Genomic DNA, 12,308 nt, shown 5'->3' with positions numbered 1-12,308 from the left:
GAGGCCCATGGGGACAGAGGGCACCCTCCAGAACGGGGCGAAACACTTCCTAAAATAAGCATACCTATGACCCCCTTGTAAAAACCGGCTTTCCTGGGGTTTACTCCTCGTTGCCTCCAGCCTGCCAGGGAAGAACCTGACTCTTTCGAATCAGCGCCGACTCACGTGGCAGGGAGCCGTAGGAAAGCCAGCACTTCAGGTTAGCACTCCCTTTCCCCTGCTTTAACCTTTATAATCAAATATCAAAAAGAATGAAAACAAACTGTAGCTGCAGTCATTGGTGCATTACATTTTCTGTTCTCACCAGCACATTTTATAGGTCACTGTTAGGCCAGTGAAACGTAACATGGTGTTCCTTTACCACTTCCCCCTTGCCCTCCTTTTTAAATTTGAAAACAGGTATCTTCTTCCAAGCTAAATACTTTTAACTACTGAACTTCACAGAAAAAGAAGGTCACAGGCTGACTCATCAACAGCCATAATAAAGATTCTGGACAGGACATCAGATCGTGTAAGTTATATGAATGCCAGGTACAGAGACACTCACCACCCAAGAAAACAGGTGTATGTGTTCTTAAGGTTTACTATGATTTATGAAGTAATAAACATGTTACTCCAGGCCAAAATGTCCTGGTCCTGATCCTCCACTGCTTACATCTGATCCTCCACTCCATGTACATCTATATACAACTTCTACACCCCATGCACAGAGTGAGCTTTCAAATAAATCAGAGCGGAAGGGGGTTATATCCCTTTGTGTGAGGCATAAACACACAACAGGTGACTTTCAGAAGCTGATCCGCCAAGGTCAGTGAGAGAAAGAAGAACAGTTGTTAAAAAGGGTCTGAAACAACTGTAAAGATGCCTTTATCCAAACAATTTATATTCCAAGCATTCAAAATACAGAAAAAATGTCCTTTGGAGTTACTATTTGGCACCACCAGCTGGATGCTCTAAGGAACTAAGATACAGATTTTTCCTGCTTAAAACTGGAAATACTGACAAAGTGATCTTGCGGCTTACGGTCCTGTACACTATTTTGTCTTGCTGGTAAAGTGTCAGTTGTAAGCACCTTCTGTACCTTCTGCACAAGAGGATGACCCTGCTGAATTTTATTCATTGTGTCAAGCAGTAGTCAAGCGAAATCTTGGAAACACCAAAGGATGCCCATCTGTACATCGTGTGCCTCTGCTGAGATCTCATGCTAGTGGATATAATATAAACCAGGGTCCCAGGTGGAAAGGGATTGTCCTTCTCACCTGCCCCCTCACCCCTATGGATGCAAGTGTTAGAGCACAAGGAGCTTGGTCTCGCTGCTCCCAGCCATACCAGTAGTACATTCTGGGCAGGCGGCCGAGCACTGTGTGTCAGGGCAGATGCTCCAGTGTCGAGAACGTTTCACTTGGGCAGACTGCTGTAGCACGTCGTCATTCCTGCAGGGCTGTTTCTTGCATCTGAGCTAGTAGAGGGTGCTAACAGTGACACAGGGGATGAAGGGGATAAACTTTTAGAAATCTAGATATCACCTCACAGGATTTTTTTGCAAAGCCCATCCTAGTCCAGCTGGAGTCTATGACAAACTTGCACTTTGTTACTGTCCTAAGTACTTTGCAGATACCACTCCTTAGGAGGAGTACACAATGTGAGCTAAGTGGGAGCAAAATGTATTTTGCCTGCTGGCAGAAAAATCCTGAAAGGATTAAGTTGTGGGTGACAGAATATACTAGAACTGTGTAACCTAAGTGATGCAAAAACATTACTTCTTAATACAGAGCAGCACAAACAGTTGCTCAGCAGGGTTCTGCTGTCCTTACCCCTTTGGCAGGGATGATGAATGGCATGAAAGAAAATAAAAATGACCTCCTGGAGTTTCAGAATAGGTGTGGTGGTGGCAGGAGATTGCACCTCTACTCCCAATCCTGGAGGTAAAACTCCCGCGTACAAACGTTCATTTTGTCTGAAACTGGGTACTCCTCTCTACGTAAAAGACAAAGTAGTTCTGTTGCAAGAACACAAAGAGAAGGGTGAGTAACTTTAAGTTTTAAGTCCACTGAGCAAAAAGGCATCATCCCTTCCCCCAACAACTTTTGGTCTGAGCAGAGTTGGCCCCTAAAGTTTTGCAAGAATCGTTTCCCCTTCCCAGACTGGATTCCTGTGCAATGCATGGTGGAGGTACATAGTCCAGCCCTGAGGAAGCAGGTCAAGTGGCACAGTGACAAGGACTGAGGACAGAAAAGGATTAGAGAGGCTGAGTCAGTCATAGTAAGCAATGATTAACTTCAGGGTTCTTTGCTTTTGACATTCAGATCATGCAAAATCATGGGATTACTTCAGTGCCAGTCAGCCCCATGTCTGGGCCCTTCCCTTCATAACAGGGACCGTGGACAAGACAGATCATACCAGCAGGGTAAAAAGCAGAAGCTGAAAATGAGTAAAAGGTATTCACAATAACTTATGCTTCAGTGGAAACATCGCTATACCAATAAACAAATAAACTATAAAATTTGGCACAAGAGGGGCCTAGGACTGGAATAGCAGGAATGTTGCAGATCAAGATTAATGTGCATTGGCAGGGCTACACGGAGAAACACGCACGGCACCTGTCTCCATGGTGCCTGTCTTGAGCTAATGACGTTAATGTCCTGGTTTCATAACCATGGTATTCAAACCTACGTTTTAAAACAGTACCTTGTAGATTGTAATGTAAACTATTTTCAGGGCAATTTTGCTGAGAAGAAAAGCCATGCATACATGTGACAAGCCAGCTGAATAAGAAAGTAATATATATATCCATAAATGGATTCACAGAGAAAGGATCTTACCTATTCTTGGGAATATAAACACGTGCATGTATGTATGTGTAAAACTATGTATGTTCTGTATGTGTTGATAATAGGATAAACATTAAAAAGTATGACAAGAGAGATGAGGATTTTTTACAACCCCAGTCACCTGAGGTGCTGCATAGTTCCTCTCAGAAGCCCTTCTCATCTTCTACCTAAAATCCCAGAATGTGCTGCAACCTGGATTTGAGACAGAAATTCCAAGACCGGATGGGATGTTGGAGAATCTGAAGCCTTGCTTACAGATATCAGCAATAGGCATCTGATTAGCTAGATGTCATTATGTTATTCAACCATCCTTAAATAACTATTACACTATTTCAGCCACTAATCCTTTCTGAGAAAGACAAGTAACAAAGCATTAATTGGGTGACCATTACATGAGTACTATACTTTCTTTAGGACTGAATGTACTGCAGGTTTTGCTATGCTGTAGTCCTTCCTGAAATATTCCTTGCTAAGCTGTAACTCTATTAATGTCAAAACTCCTACTAATTTTAGTGGGTCTAGGAACAAACTTTCTTTTTTCACCGGCTAAGAACAACTCGCTCAAATAGACACGGGAGAGACTAGATACAGGATTTTGTAGCCATGTCTCACATCAGGATAAAACTGTATTTTCACGTTGCTCGTGCATGTTTTGTCTTGAAGACAATAATGAATATTTACAAACACACCAGCTCTCAAATCCCAATGAACTCCTCCCTCTTATGGAAAATACATTCTGAGAAAAGCAGTACCTTTAACTGTGGGGAGAGCATGTCAAGCCTGAAAACTTTTCAGTGTTTTGAATTTCTTTTAAAACTCATTCAGAAAATTTCTGGGCAAACCATTGGAGATATTTTAGCTTATTTAGGCATAATGGACTCAGTATACCCTGTAGCGAGAAAAGCAGAACAGTCTGTCATTGAAAAAACATATTAAATATTGTACATGTTTTTAGAATACCCATGTAAAATCTGAAAAAATTTTAGAGAAAATAGGAGGTTCCTACTTTTGCTATTTTCTCTCAGGAAAACATGTGTGCAACGACTATAAAGGAGTGGACAGGCAGTGTCCTCGTATGCCAGAGGAGTGTCCTCAGCCCAGTGACACCCACTAGATGGGGGTATTTGCACAGGACACTCCTGGCTGGCGCTGGCCTCCCCCGCGGTGTTCAGTGTCCCGCGACTGTACCAACACCAGCTCATACCCACATTTCAGATTCTCGAGTTTTGGATAGGATCAGAGTTAACTGGTTATAAATATTAATTCAAAGCAATAGCATGCATTTTGGGACAGCCTAGGGAAATCTTCTCATTGAAGGGCAACAGATCAAAATATTTTTTTTACATTAGAAAGAACAGATGAACATGTGCCTGTGTGCACACACACATACATACGTGCACACATAGCTGTGTTCAAGAGCCTAAATGGAGCACAGATCCTACAGCTTCTTAGTTGGAATAAGTGCTTCTACAGTCTTTAACAGTTGGGCAACTCAGACATGCAAGACTTTGGGCACAGACTAATTTTTCAATGGCCCTTATGCATTCGGTATTAGTTAAACTCAGTTACAACTTAAAAAAATACTTCAGGTTTGCTTGAAAAGCATACGCTTTGATTTCATGTATGTCTGTGCTTCTGTGTACATGGTGTGCAAAAGACTGCACAAGTGAGAGACGTCTAGTGTATTAAGCAGTCATCAATTACAGTGAAAAAGGCACCAGAATGCACTAATGCTGTTTGGTTTTTGTAATTTTAATGGTCTGATTTTCCAAGCTACAGAGATCAACTAACCATAGTGATTAACTAGCCACAAGAAGCATGGCTTTTTCCTACCTGGCACTCCTAGTTCTTTGAAAAGCAATATTCACCCTCAGTTTAAATCTTCCACGGCTCACTTCCTCCTGTATGTGTTCAGCCAACGCTGATTTGACTATGTATAAAATGCTTTTTTTCTGCAGACCAGCATTTTTTTCAGTCTGTAAGAATCTGGTCAGTACTTCCAATGCAATGGGGTCCACAAAGAACAAGAAGTTACAGAAATGCTGAGCTTTATGAGGCCCTACTTTATGTACTGTTAACTTCAGAACTGAAAATATCCCTTATTTTCACCCTGTGGTGCACAGGTTTGGGGAGCTTTGGGGAGGTGCTAGTTGCACTCACTTTCTGTTTGCAAGAACACCACATATTCATGATTTTGAAAGATTTCTGTGTTCTTCTATCAGTATTTCATCTGTGCTCTCTCCACCTCTCAATCTCTCTGTGTTCCTCATGTGTCATACCCAAAATAACTGAAGAACTAGTTGTTTGGTATTTTTTGAAATCACTTACAATTAAAATGGTCTTTCCATGAACCTCGGGGAAACCAGGTTGTATATGAATTCCACAGGTCCTGTATGAACTCCATATACTCCACAGCACAAAACAGATTCCAGAGACCTAGGAAATCATCACAAATACCACTGAGCTGAATCACCGTATAAATGTTATCTTCATTGACTATTTACTCTCTTACCGCTGTAAGCTGGATAAGAACACAGGAACCCACACCTCACTATCAACAGGGCCACACTGCTGGTTTTTTTGCGTTGCACTGATAACTGTGGATTTTTGCCAGCTGCAAGTAGCTCTTGGCTGGCATTTGAGAAATAACTTGGCTGGTGGCTGGGAAAAGTATGTAGGGACGATCCATGAGAACAAATTAACTCCTTGGTCTCTGCTATATTTCTTTGACACAGCCAGCTTTCCTTTAAGTATCAGGTGCTACTCAAATTGTCTGAAGGGCCTTCCTTTGTCCCCCTCTTAATTTGTTTATTCAGAAGTATTTCAAGTGGCAAATTAGAGGCATGCATTAAGCTAGAGTGTATAACATATGGAAAAAACAACTTACGGCCTCATCTCGTTACTTATATACACCATGAGTAAGAAAACTGACAATTTATCCACAGCCTGCAGTTTTCCTGCAATAAACCATCAGTCAGTAGCCATTGCAAGCTTAATTCTGGACAACTTTCCAGCATCAGTGATATAACCCAGTAGAACTGCCAGAAAGAGTTGTCCCAGACAACCTAAATCAAATTGTTGTATCTCAGCTTAAGTATACACCATTGCAAGAAAACAATCAGAAATTCTATTTAAAAAGTTATTCTTGATATTTACATAGTGTTACATGTCCTTTAAAAAATACCTAAATTAACTTCATGTGTGTGCAATGTTGAGATCCTTTCTCAAACATGTAGAGTGAAAGCCTTCCAAAGGCAGAAATACCATTGGTGAAAGCTTGCTATGAAGTAGGTAGACATATTAGAGATAAACTAATAATATTTTTGTACTCTAAAACAGAGCATTATAATCACAGTCCAGCAGCTGTGACCAAAGGAAAACTATCTTCACGGTTAGCACCGTGGGAGAGGCAGGATGGTAGTACCAGGGACACAGTTCAGCAGTCTTTACATTAAAGCAATGATGAGTCTGTGCATGGTGCAGACTCCCAGGTGCCGTGAAGCCCTCTGAGACGTGCTCAGGCATCAGAGAGCTCAGCCTTGCAGTTCAATGGAGGTTACAGAATCCCTTAGATTAAAAAACACTTTTCTTTTCCAGTCCTATAGCGATGAGAAGAGAGTGATGCACAGGCAGTTGAGTATCTAGCCCAAAACAACACATGAACTTATACAGAGACAACAGTAAAGACAGTAATTTCTAATGATTCATTTTTTAACTGTCATTTACAACAAAATATTAGTCACTAGAAAATGCTTTTGTTACTGCTCTGTTGTGTTCCACACTGCAAGTATAACCCACTTTTATTTTTTTATAAAAATGCTAGCACTATAATGGTTTGTGTTGTCCAACAGCAATTCTCATTTTCACAGTTCCTTATCACACAAACACATTTTTATGCTTCCACATCATTCCCACCACAGGAGGGGAAAGAGTTTTAATCAAACAAGTGCAGAGCCTACAATTGTTTTGACTGTCATTTAAAAGGCAACCTCACCAGCTGAATAGCTGTAGAGATACCGATCGTATCAGATGAATCAGACCCAGTTGTGACCCAGGCTTACGTCCAGGAATGAGCACAGTGGGCTCCACCGATCTGATCAGTCTTCAGCCCACCCCTCCTGTCCCTAATTTCAGAGACATCGGTCCATGCCAGCCCAAGCCCTGAAAGGGAATCAGAGAAGAATCAAGAGGGAGGCTCTAACTGAAATCAGCACCAAGAGTTTGCATGTTTCTTAGTTTTCATGTCAACCTCAGCATATCTTAAATAAAGAACTGGATGCCACACCAGTGAAAATCAACCAGGGGAGTAGTGCAGGCGTGCTACACTGATGTTACAGCTTCTAGTTTAATGGCATGCTCTTTGTGTCTAACCACTGGCTCCACATGGAGCAGTCAAGAGAAAGAAAGGAGAGCTTATTCAACACAAGCACATACAGGAGTGACAGACTGGTCCATGGAAACATCTCTGTGCAGGAGCTGGCAAAAAAGCATAGAGTGGTAATTGCTAAAAAAATTCAGAATGGATTAAATAACAGAGCTGCAAAAGTAAGTAATTTACGGTGAAATCCTTTTCCTTCAAAGGCTGACACAGATGGATAAGCATGAAACAAATCTATACAAATCCACCCATTTGCTGGAAAGAAACATACGCATGTTAAAAAGTCATAGGAAAACCTGTGCTTTGCATAGCATATAATTTTACTAAAGTATATTAAAACCTTGTGATAGATGGCTTATTAACCAATCTTTTGCCCTAAACAATGGCAATACTGTAGCCTTCTGGGAAATGAGACACAAGATGTGTCTGTCCCTTGCCACATCTGTGTCACATATATATCATAGAAGGAATGAAGGATATAGTACGATCAGAAATTGTGCTTTGCTCTTGCAGAACTTGACAGATCAGTAACATTGTGAAAGTATTTGACTGGAGGCTTGGGAGCAGTCAATCAGAGATATAAGGATGCAGTCTTGTGAAAGATAGAAGCTGAAGTATAAATGCTTAATTCCAGCTAAGTAACAGTGACATCTTCCTAGTCAGCTCCAGGCCACAGGGCTGCCTGCCTTAGGCCGTGTGAGTCTAAAAAAAAGTGAAAACCCAACTCACAAATCACAAGGCAGTGATTTCCTTCCACAATTTTGTTCCAGAGGAGAGATGTTAGCAAAAAAAGTTCTCAACACTGAACAGAATTAACTCAAGTTCCTATAGGGCTGTGCCCTCACTGTTTGTTACTCCGCGGCAGGAATTGTTTTCTGCCATTGCTACCGTACAGGTCAGTCAGCTCACAGGGGTCTGTGGAGCTGTCAGCCCACTTTGCAGATGACAAACTCCTTGCTGTCCCAGGACAGGCTCTGCACAACCATTAGTCTACACTGCAATTGGAAGGACAATTAAAGCCTGAAGCATTCACTGCAGCTAGCAAAAAAACATTGTAGTAAATGCAAAAGTTCAAGGTTAGTGTAGGAAACTGTTCCATCATCAGATGAAGCTGCATTAAAACAGAGATCACCTTTTAATATGGTGGGGTATAATAGTGAAGAGGTTCTGTAATAGATGCCCTTTCAGCATCCATCAGTGCCATTAACAGGTGCCATTAGGAGCCACTGTTCCCAACAGGAACATCTGACGCAGTGCACATGTGAAATGGGACATCAGAAGAAGTAGAGAGGTAAAGAGAACAAAGCAGTTACTTTAATTCATTATTTATCATAAGACACGTAAAGAATGCTTAGGAAATTTACTACTGTTATATTCATTTTATTGACAGACTAATCATTCCTGCTTTAAGTATGTTAAAAATTACTCATGTGCTCTCAGCATATACATACACACAAACACAGATACATACATACATATATGTATGTATATCTACTTGTTCACCTCAAGAATTACAGTTCTATATTCCTCGTTGTCCAGCAATCCTTGCAAGATAAGAAGAAAGTTATGTAACAGTTTTAAAATAATCCTGAATGTCCTTTTTTCACTCAAGAGCTGAAACCTGTTAAATCAGTAATCAGAGTGGGTAGCATACTGAAATCAGTTGAAAAATACAGTCTACAGATTGATTAGCTAAAAAAATTACACTTAAATACCTTAAAATACATGCAAACTTTGGAATTGAATGTCATTCACATTATGAAATGGTATTAGAATTGAAAAGAATAATATTACCTAAACAAAACGGAAGCAGGAATATGTTATGTTAAAAGAAAAGTTATTAAAATTGAAACACAGAAGGAAAACATGTCTTCAAAGTCCAATCTCAAATCCCCAGGGAGCAGGAAGAAGGGAAACTGCAAGATGAATTTTAGGCAAGTCTGAAACAGGCCAACTCTGGATCTGCTGACTAATGTCAGCAGAAACCCTTCCTGGGGGCAACCGTAACATGGTGCTGAGGGAATAAAAGCAGAGACTTGCCCAGGGGTATGAGGGTGGGCACAACAAAGAAGGCTTTGAAAGAAGAGGATGGTCTGTCCCTTACCCAGCCTGGCTCCTAGGTGGTAGGCAGTCTGTTTGACCACAGGGAGAAGGGTGCGACCCAAAAGAATCCAGAAATTATGTGAAATCTGGCCTCTACCAGATTGCACGGCATTGACCTAAAAAGGTTTTCAACAACCCTGTCAGTATGCAAGGGTTCTCTCCTAAAGCCAAAGTAGGGCACATAAATCAAAGATCTTCAGCAACTGATATTGTCCATAAGGGGCCGGGATATAACCTGTCCCAAATTTGCAGAAGGATGTTCAAAGGTGCTGAAATAAAAAGTATGCTCTTGGAAGACACATACGCTTCCAAAAGCCAGAGAAGTCACATTATTCAAAAAACTGAAGGGCTCCATAGGTTAAAAGAATGTGATTTGAGTCACTGACCCAGAAAATGATTCACTCATCCTGGGAAACCAACAATGCAGATGAGTCTTTCATTGCATTGTCTCTGTGTAGTTGTCTTGCATCCGCTCTGCACCCGTTACCTCATCTCATCAGAGCATGATCTAGAAAGTTACCGTGACTTATTTTGCTGCAGGCTGACAACCATGTTGGTTCATTAGTTTATTTTAAAATACGACTGATAGTTGTATGTCTCAGTTCAAATCAGTCATTGATTGCCTGGCTCTGCCAGACACATCATTACTGTTCCCTCAGTTCCCCCAGATTGCCTTTGTTACTTTGCACAAATTCGTATTTTATCCATTTTATCACCGATTTTATCCATTCATTCATTTGGGGCAAATTGTGGGTGTTTCTTCCTCCCTTGCATAAGACCCTATTACACTTTTGGGAAGTTCCTGATGAATTTTAGTTGAAATCAGTATATTCTCTTCTTTCAAGAACTGCTCTCTTTCCACAACTTTTACTTTTAATTCCAGTTTTTCCCTACGGCTAATGAACGTGTTGCTTTTCTGCAGGCATTGCGATTTTATTGTTTTTTCTTTGCTTAAAGCTTAGTTACATAATCTGTCTGTCTTTATTCCTTCCGACAGCCTGTTTCTAAATGATAAATTTGGGTGATATGATGTAAACTTCTTCCAACTCTTCTTCCTTTTCCTATCTTCGCACAGTATCGGATCAGCAATGGGAATATCTCTGCAGGCCTTGCAGCTTCCTGGCAAGTCATATTTTTGTCGCTTTCAGACTAAGTGCAAAAGCTAAATGACTGTCGGTAACACTTTTTAGCAGTCTGTGCTCCTCTGCAACGGTTGCTGTGCAGCCACACATCTACTGACAACACCTACGGCACCTGCCAACAGTGGCAAATGGCTCCTCCTCCATTCAAGCTGCTTCGGCATCACCGTTCCGCCTCTCCTTCCAGCTGCAGTGTTGCACCATGTCTGTAAAGCATCTCCTTTCAGTGCCTCTTTGTAGTTCCTGATGATCAGTTTCAACAGCGTTTTATGGACAATGACAACCTTTGTGTTCGGGGACGTCTTGACCCAAGTGCTTTCACGGTACCGCTTGCTGTCTATTTTCATCGTGCTTGCTGTGATGCAGCAATTCTTGTTGCCATCGCTATCCATATGCCACTCTTCTAGCACATTTTACCTCTCCTCTGGGTCATCCGTGATGCTAATGTCACCTGGATTTTATTTTGTACAAGGCTGATGGCTGCTGGTCCTAAAATGTGACCACAAAATTTTATTTGCACTCCACAGTACCACTCTGGCCCACCCACATTTAAATACTTGAAAATAACTTGCAAAACAAAGTACTTGTTGTAATTTTCATAGTTTGGTCATTGTCTCTGCTCCCAGATCCTTTCTGATTCTCAAATAATATAGGATTCAGGCCTCCGTCAAAAGTAGAATCCCCCCTAGTATTGAAGTACACAGAAGTATTTGATTTTTTTTTAAATCAAGATGCTTCTTAAAACATTTCCATGTCGATGACCCAGTCCCAATTCTGTTATTCTAGTAGGTTTATGTTTTATTATGTAAACACTAAAAAGTTAGTTTCAAAATCTGCAAGAGATCTCACAGTCCGTTACTTTAAATCGTGAAATATCCTGAATTTAGAAGAAAAGTGTTTAAAAATATTTTTGTGTGCATAATAATTCTGTATTAAAGCTAAATAACAATAACAGCCCCAATAGACTGCAGATAACGTAAATTTTCAGAGGGATATGGAGTAATATTTTTTTCAAGTTATATTCCATATGGATTATGAACTTTGCTCTTCATATTTCAATAGGAATTTAAGTAAGCGTCTTGCCAGAAGAATATTGGAAAGAAAGCTAGAAAATAGCAGCTGAATACATACTCAAGACAGCATGCTGTTTTGAGGTCTTTTATCTTATCTCAGAGAGTACGTCTCAGAATATTTATGAGCTTGTTGCCAGCTCCTGCAATTATTTGTTGCTGTTTTTGCAAGGGGGTTAGAGCGAGCGATGCCAGCACTGATGTCTTCTCCCAAATGCCACTTTTTAGTGGGATCTCACTCTGATGTCTCCCATGCTTGGGGATGAGCAGCAACCAAAACGCTGCAGGAGAGAGGCAGATCTCTCCAGGGCAGCAGGCAAGGGGAGGGTGCGGTAGGAGATGCAGGGAGGGACACAGGGAGGGTGTCTCCCAAATCTTAATGGTCTGTGAGGGGATCACCAGGGTCCACCACCTTTTCCTTTCCCTATGCCCTTCCTGTGTCCTCAAATGTAAGTGAGCACTTGAGTCACTGGTGATCATTTCTCCTCAGAAAAGGAAAATTGCAAGAGAAATTGAGTGAACTGGTTTCCACAGAGGAATCCTTGTTCTTTTGGCTTCAACAACCACCTTGAAAAGCAGATGATATGGGGAAAAAGTGTGCTAAAGTAAAAAAACATACCCATGGAAAAAATGGATCATATAATGATTCGCAAACTCAAGTAAGGCAAGATGGAGGGAGGGCCTTCTTAATGAAATAAGTTTCTTTGTTCTGAATCATTCAATGGCTTTTTTTTGTGTACTTTAACAAAGACCATATGCAAGTTAAATATCAGTGTGTCAATGACTT

The sequence above is a fragment of the Phaethon aethereus genome (genome assembly GCF_964289735.1).
Source record: "Phaethon aethereus genome assembly, chromosome: 5".
NCBI classification, from domain to species: domain Eukaryota; kingdom Metazoa; phylum Chordata; class Aves; order Phaethontiformes; family Phaethontidae; genus Phaethon; species Phaethon aethereus.
This window is presented reverse-complemented; position numbering follows the sequence as displayed.